Source organism: Perca fluviatilis, unplaced genomic scaffold (assembly GCF_010015445.1).
Source record: "Perca fluviatilis unplaced genomic scaffold, GENO_Pfluv_1.0 PFLUV_unplaced_scaf_33, whole genome shotgun sequence".
Classification (NCBI taxonomy): domain Eukaryota; kingdom Metazoa; phylum Chordata; class Actinopteri; order Perciformes; family Percidae; genus Perca; species Perca fluviatilis.
In genome coordinates, this window is record NW_024375708.1 from 38,255 (window position 1) to 45,992 (window position 7,738).

The following is a 7,738-nucleotide window of genomic DNA, read 5'->3' on the forward strand; positions in this document are numbered from 1 at the left end:
ATCTTAAAGACATATAATCCTTTTCTGTAGAGATGTGCTCTTGACTGTATTGCAACTTGTATTTTTGTAATATTATAGTGTGCTAATATAATGTACTATATATTTTTTACAATGTAAAAATGGGCCTGTCTTTTCAAAAGTTTGATGACTTAGCCCTGTGATATCAAGCATGGCTTATCTAATTTGAATAATATGTTGTATATAGATGCATGTGTGTATTTTTTTTAACAACCAACTGTTTGCACAATTAACTTCAAGCAACAGTTAATAGAACAATGTCTTTTTATGCTTAGGCCGGGGGATTCCAAATGTCCTGGCCGAGGGTGGGTGTAGAGTAGGAGTGGCCTTGGATAGGGAAGTAAATCAGTGTCATCGGCTTTTGAATTTGAATTCTTAGCACTGAATTTATTTTACATCGAATTTTAAAACTGAATTTTATTTTGCATCTAAATCAGACTTTGAATTTTAAAAGCCATCGAATTTCTAGCACAGAATTTTTTTGCCTATGACATTTTTTTTCAATGTTTAAAAAAAAATCTATGTAAATAAAGTTCAATGTCTCAAAAAATTCAGTGCAAAATAATTCAACGTCTCAAAAAATTCAGTGTAAAAATATTCAGAGTCAACATCCGGGTAACTAAGGAGAAGCAATCAATCCCTGTATCAAATCATCCAACATCCAGCCAATCAAGTTACGCTCCATTGGTCATGTGACGCCGAAACAGGAAGACGGTGAAGTTCAGGTGTGCTCCGGTCAGAGCTCAGCATGGCTCAGAACACAAATGATGGTGCTACGGTGAGTGTACTCTTCATTTACCTTTTGTGTTCGTAAAAGTCAGTAATAGTTACCGGACACGTTGCACATTAACATCATTTGTTGAACAATGTCTACAGGGAACTTTTAATGAGGTGGCCTTCCTTAAAAGTGTGTCAGCTATTAGCTAACTTTATATTAGGATTGTTTTTGATGTTGTTTTAAAAAAAAATTTTTGCCTGATTTTTGGGTTAACAGCTGCCTATTAAGTTACTAGCTGTTTCACTTTACCCAAAACATTAAAAGGAAGCGCAAATGATTTCATTAGCTACAGTGTTAACTGGTAACAGCTGGGGTCATGGTTGCTCATAAGTTAGTAGCCCCATTCACACTGCTGTTTGCAAAGTTACGTTTTTTGCGCTAAATTACATATCGACATCAGTGAACTGGACGCTGTCAGCCTCCGTCACTCGCGGTGACGGAGGCTGTTTTCCGGGGGAAAGTACAAAGTTCTGACGTCCACTACAGAGGACATTTATAAATAGCATTTTTCATATGAAAATAAATAAGCTCAGCTCTGAAAACTCACTCAGATATTCATAAGATGTTAACTTACTTGAAACAATAAAACAAAAACAAAAAATGTTTAATTTAAGAATATCATGCTTATCTTTTTTTTCCATAAAATGTGCTCACACAGTGACCATCACAGCTAACCTCTTAAAATGATTACCGGTACACCTAGTCTCTGACATTTAGTAACTGTGTGTAGAACACTTTTTCTTACTTGCAGTATGTTATATACAGGTGACAAATTATTTTTTTCTCTTTCAGCTACAACATTGTTGTCTTTGGTGATATTGACGTTTTTTCCCGTAAGGTAAGCACAGTTGTTTGGACTAAGAGTACACATTTCTGTAATCATTAAATACTTGAGTGTCTCATAGATGTATAATTACATTTGTGCTGCAGATAATATATCTTGGTGCAACCTCCAACAACCTTGCATCAACCACACCCTGGCTTTCTTCCTACAATCTGTTGAGAAGTTTGGGTTTCCTCTCAGGTAAATGCATATTTTAAACTGAACATTTACTCAAGTAATGTACTTAAAGATCAACTTCCAGGACCAGATAACGTCAATTTATAACCAGAACGTCACTCACAGGATAAAAAAAGAATTTAGAATTTCACTTACAGCATGGATCAATAGCTTCTCAAAAATCCATCTCCTGTTTTTCTCAGTTAGGCAAGGGAGGTCCCAGGCATGGGCCAAGTCCTGGACCAGCTGTTTATCCTTATCAGTATGGATCCCCCTTCAAGCTTCAACACAGAGGGAAAATTATTAGGAGATAGAAAAAAAAAGATGTTTAATGCCAGATACTACAGATGGGGCACAAATTAAAAAGGAAAAAACTGAAATACCTAAACCCTACAGTGAGGGGGGGGGGGATTCATCCATTGGGGTCACTGAATGGTTTGATGAAAATGTAATGTGAATTATTTACTATGGTCTTCACAGTCACCATATCTGACCCAAATGATCACCTATGGGACATTTTTGGCCAATGTGTTAGACAGCGACATCCACCACCATCATCAAAACAACAAATGAGGGAATATCTTTTGGAAGAATGGTGTTGATCCCTCCAGTAGAGTTCATAGACTTGTAGAATCAATGCCAAGAAGCATTGAAGCTGTTCTGGCAGTTTCTTACTAACACTTTATGTTGGTTTTTCCTTTAATTTGTCCTCTGTATGTGCACTTGCAAAACGTAATGAATATGAATATTACATATTGGATCCAAATAAGCACCAACCTCTATTTTATTTACAAATTACTGGCATTTTAGCAGCTCTAAAAATCAAGATTTGTATATACTACTACATTTACAGTATTACAAAACTAAGAATCTCGTTCACTCCCTCTGGATTTGATAAACTAAAATTAGACATATTAACGCCACTCAATAAGGAAGGATAAAAAAAACGTGGGTGCCCCATTGTACATAAAATGTTAGTGAAAGAAAAAACACCAAGCAGGACATGAACAACAGCAGGGCTGAGTCCCAACAGGCATGGTCCTCCATGAAGAAAGGAGTTGCCTACCATTCTCCCCGCCACCATGAACATATCACTTTCCACAAGAAAGTGAGAGGCTGAAGGGACATCAGATGCTTTCTTCCAGAGTTTAGATTTGAACGTCTATGAGTAATTTTGCCGGTATAACTTAGTAGCATGTCAAAATGTGTATACATAGGGCTTGCATTTAAAATAGCAAACATCTCCCTTAAGTCTTTACCTGGTCATTTCCAATTGAAGTGATGGTCTCTCCGTATGCCTCTGTTCTCTGCAGGATTGTTTCCAAGAATATGTATTAATCAATACATCTGCAATGTTTAAGTAAAATAAGCCATATGTACATGAACTAAAGTTTAATACTAAACCTCAGAACTTGATAGGGCTGGGTATCATTCAAAATCTTTCGATCCGGTGCCAATTTCGATACCTTTTTGATTCAAAGGTTTTATTTTCCACTTTATGAATAAAAAAGTTATTAAAATTAAAAAATTCTGGTAAAACTGCTCACTCAGAGTAACATTATTAAAAGTGCCTTGCAAGCTCAGCCATCAGGACAGAGAAACAACAGTTCAGCCTGGAGGAAGTGTAACATCAACAGCACAGCGACCGCTTTCGGCATTAATATATCGCAGCTAACGCTGTCTGCGTGAAGTTTTGAAAAACTGTAACTACACTTGAAACCAACCGTGACTCTCTGTGACTTCAACAAAACTGCAGACAGTTTACTCCGTCCGCACCTCTCCGTGTGCGTGTGTCGGTCGGAGCTCCGCTCCGTGTCAATATGCAGAGAGGACAGATAAGCTTGCGCTTACACTCTCAGACGCTTTTGGAACCCGAAATTTGGCACCAAAAGATACATAATTTTTCGATACTCATAGGATTGGAGTGGATTTTTTTCGGTGCCATGAAAGTATCGACGTTCGGTACCCAGCCCTAGAACTTGATTTGTTACTCCACCACTGGCTGCGCCCCATTGTCTTTCAGACGAACTGATTAAATGCAATAAACGCCTGACTGGCTGACTGCACAATTTCATCAGCCTGACTATCCTGTCATCACAAATACAGGACAAAGGATATTACAAACCAGCAGCACAAAAATCATGTTTTAAACAGCTAAATGTTACTAGCTAGACTTTAATAAGCATTGTAGGAGTTTGGTGACGGTTATATTATCGGCTGTCCATTTATACTATTTTTAAAACTGTTTTGAGTAAAGTGAAGCAGCTCGTAACTGACCAGCTGTTAAATGTACTGTAGTCAGATATTTCTTGTCAGTCAGATCATACTCGCTGACACAGAACTGTGAGTAACGTTACCAACAGTAAACCATGCTAAAGTTAGCTAATAGCTAATATAAAGTTAGCTAATAGCTAACATAACGCTGGCTAATAGCTGACACACTTTTAAGGAAGGCCACCTCATTAAAAGTTCCCTGTAGACATTGTTCAACAAATGATGTTAATGTGCAACGTGTCCGGTAACTATTACTGACTTTTACGAACACAAAAGGTAAATGAAGAGTACACTCACCGTAGCACCATCATTTGTGTTCTGAGCCATGCTGAGCTCTGACCGGAGCACACCTGAACTTCACCGTCTTCCTGTTTCGGCGTCACATGACCAATGGAGCGTAACTTGATTGGCTGGATGTTGGATGATTTGATACAGGGATTGATTGCTTGGCCTTAGTTACCCGGATGTTGACTCTGAATATTTTTACACTGAATTTTTTGAGACGTTGAATTACTTTGCACTGAATTTTTTGAGACATTGAATTTTTTTACTCTGAATCTTTTTAGATGTTGAATTTTTTTACACTGAATTTTTTGAGACATTGAATTTTTTTTTCACTGAATTTCTGAGATGTCGAATTTTTTTACACTGAATTTTTTGAGACATCACATTTTTTTATATTGATTTTTTTAAACATTGAAAAAAAATATCATAGGCAAAAAAATGCAGTGCTAGAAATTCGGTGGCTTTTAAAATTCAAAGTCTGATTTAGATGCAAAATAAAATTCAGTTTTAAAATTTGATGTAAAATAAATTCAGTGCTAAAAATTCGAATTCAAAAGCCGATGGCACCGATTTACTTCCATACTTGGAACTTCTGCCAGGACCTGCAGAAGCAGCAGACAGCTACCATGAAGCGATCGGGTCAAGTCTGACAAAGGTGTCAGTATTTGGCACCAACCCATTTAACAATGTGGAGGAGCAGCACAATGCTGAAATGGCCTTCAATGACAAGTACCCTGATTTGGGACATTTGTTCAGCTGTTGTGTCAACAGAGAGCCTGGGCCTTTCAAGGAAGCTGTGATGGACCTCATAGCTCTTGCAAGGAGACAGTAACACAAGTGAGTGATGACAGCATCACACAGAAATAACACTTTTGTAAGCTGTAAAAGATGTTTTGAATTGGGTTTGCTTACGTAATTTGTGACTTTCTTCAGGAAGATTTAGTTTCTTTTTAAGTTCTATGAACGTAATATTAGCTAGATACACACAGCATCTTGAAACTGTTGTGAAGATAGATAATGACCAAAATATGTTGTTCTGATTATTTATACTTCTCTTGAAGGACCTATGACAGGCCTGGTAATTGCACCCTGCTGCAGGAGCCTGGTGGGGTGCAATGTATTATTATTTTTTTTTATTTAACCTTTATTTAACCAGGAAGAAACTCGTTGAGATTAAAAATCTCTTTTTCAAGAGTGTCCTGGCCAAGGCAGGCAGCAGTACAACCACACATACATGCCAATACAAAATACACAAAAACACTAAGAACATAAAACAACTGAAACAGCAAATCCCTCAGAGTCAACCAGAATACTAAACACATCAGGTAAAACATCTACAGCCAGATGTCATTCCCTCCAAGTCAAACAACATCCTCTTAAAAGCGACCACTGAGACCAGTTTAGTAAGTTTCAGGGATTTCTGTAACTTGTTCCATGCAGAGGGAGCAGCAAACTTAAATGCCTTTTTCCCCAGCTCAGTTCTAACCTTAGGAACAGACATAAGGAAAAGATCCTGGGAACGAAGATTGTAAGTCCCAGTACTGTTTACATTGATATAGGTCAGAAGGTAGGATGGAAGGAGACCTAAAATAGCCTTGTATATGAGAGTATGCCAGTGTTGAAGTCTCCGTGTTGTTAAAGAAGGCCATCCAACACGTTCATATAGATCACAGTGGTGAGTGAGGGCTTTCATACCAGTGATGAACCTCAGAGCTCCATGGTGTACAGTGTCCAGTGCATGTAAACTTTTAGAGGAAGCATGCATGTATAAAACATCACCATAGTCAAGTACAGACATAAAAGTGGCATTCACCAGCCTCTTTCTAGATTCGAACGTGAGGCAGGATTTGATTCTGAAATAAAACCCTAATTTAAGTTTTAATCTTTTAGCTAGCTGCTCAATATGAAGGGTAAAAGAAATAGATTCATCAATTAAAATACCAAGATATCTGTACTTAGATACACATTCAATTTTTGTGAGGATTGAGGGCAGATTTGATTTAAATTTTGAATTTGAAAAAAACATGACTTTAGTTTTATCTGCATTTAAAACAAGTTTTAAATCATAGAGATTATGTTGAAGCGTGTTGAAAGCAAGTTGTAGCTGAGAGAGGGCCTGGTCTGCAGTGGGTGCTGAGCAGTACATTACAGTGTCATCAGCATAAAAATTAAATTTTACGTTAGACACATTATGATCAATATTATTGATGTAGAGGATGAATAACAGTGGCCCCAGGACTGACCCCTGAGGCACACCTTTTGTTATTTTTAGGTAGCGAGAAGTGCTACCCACCGCCTGCACACACTGAGTTCTATCTGTAAGGTAGTTAACAAACCAGCCAACAGTTTGTTCACAAAGCCCAGCCCTATACAGCCTCTGTTTACGTACTGTGTGGTCCACTGTATCAAATGCCTTCGAAAGGTCAATAAAAAGGGCTGCACAACATTGCTTGTTGTCCGTAGCTTCAATAAAATCGTTTAAAACCTTAAGAGCTGCTGATGTTGTACTATGCCCTTTTCTAAAACCAGATTGGAAGTCAGATAAAATATTATGACTATTAAAAAATTCTTTAGCTGATCACTAACAAGTGATTCTAGAACCTTGACCAGGACACACAGTTTGGAGATTGGTCTGTAGTTATTTAAGATCGAAGGGTCACCACATTTTAGCATGGGAACCACAAAGGCAGATTTCCAAATGGGAGGGATATCATTTGTGTTCAAGCACAGATTAAAAATATTGGTTAAGGGCACGGTTATAAAATTCCCTGCTAGCTTTAAAAAGTAAGTATGCGTGCGGGAGTGGGTCCTCAACTCCCCCAACTGCCCGAAGTGTCGGGATGAGCGTTTTGGGGGAGAGTACTTCCTTTTGAGCGGGATGGAAGATGTGATGGATGCCCTGAAGAATGTTGTGTCAGCATAGTTTTTTGATTTATAGTTTAGTGTAGTTTTTAGTTTGATTTGTTCCACCATTGCATTTATTTTTTTACATTTCATCCAAAGGTTCTTTTTTTTATTGTTGGTTCTTTGAGGTGTGTGTGTGTGTGTGTGTGTAATTGTAAATAAAACAATATGTAACAGTCCTGCCTTTTCAATGTTTTTATTTATCTGATAAAGATTACTGACAACTCATGGTAAGCAATATGAACCATTGTATGGAGCAGCAGCCAGCACAGAATTAGAGGCATTAATGCAAACGTTGAGGGTTACAACCTTAAACCTTTTGTTTTTCTCTCTTAGTTTTGTTTACAGTACATACACACAGTCTGGTGCATATTTATGTTATATCATATGGTGCTGTGGACTCAAGTGGCCAATCTGAATCAGCAAAGTTGGCTTACTGTAATATTTTAGCCATAAACCACAAGCTGTCTGAATCATCC

General features: G+C 37.7%; 2 long non-coding RNA genes across 2 annotated transcripts; one reads left to right on the top strand and one right to left on the bottom strand.

The window, feature by feature from the left end:
- Positions 1-599: 599 nt before the first annotated feature.
- On the top strand, positions 600-1,827 carry LOC120555225. The gene is made up of 3 exons (XR_005638658.1): positions 600-796; positions 1,589-1,634; positions 1,727-1,827. It is a non-coding gene; the product is annotated as an uncharacterized LOC120555225 (long non-coding RNA).
- Positions 1,828-1,961: 134 nt separating this feature from the next.
- On the bottom strand, positions 1,962-4,510 carry LOC120555226. Its single transcript, XR_005638659.1, has 3 exons — positions 4,368-4,510; positions 3,056-3,103; positions 1,962-2,077 (listed from the first exon to the last, which is right to left on the bottom strand). It is a non-coding gene; the product is annotated as an uncharacterized LOC120555226 (long non-coding RNA).
- Positions 4,511-7,738: the final 3,228 nt, after the last annotated feature.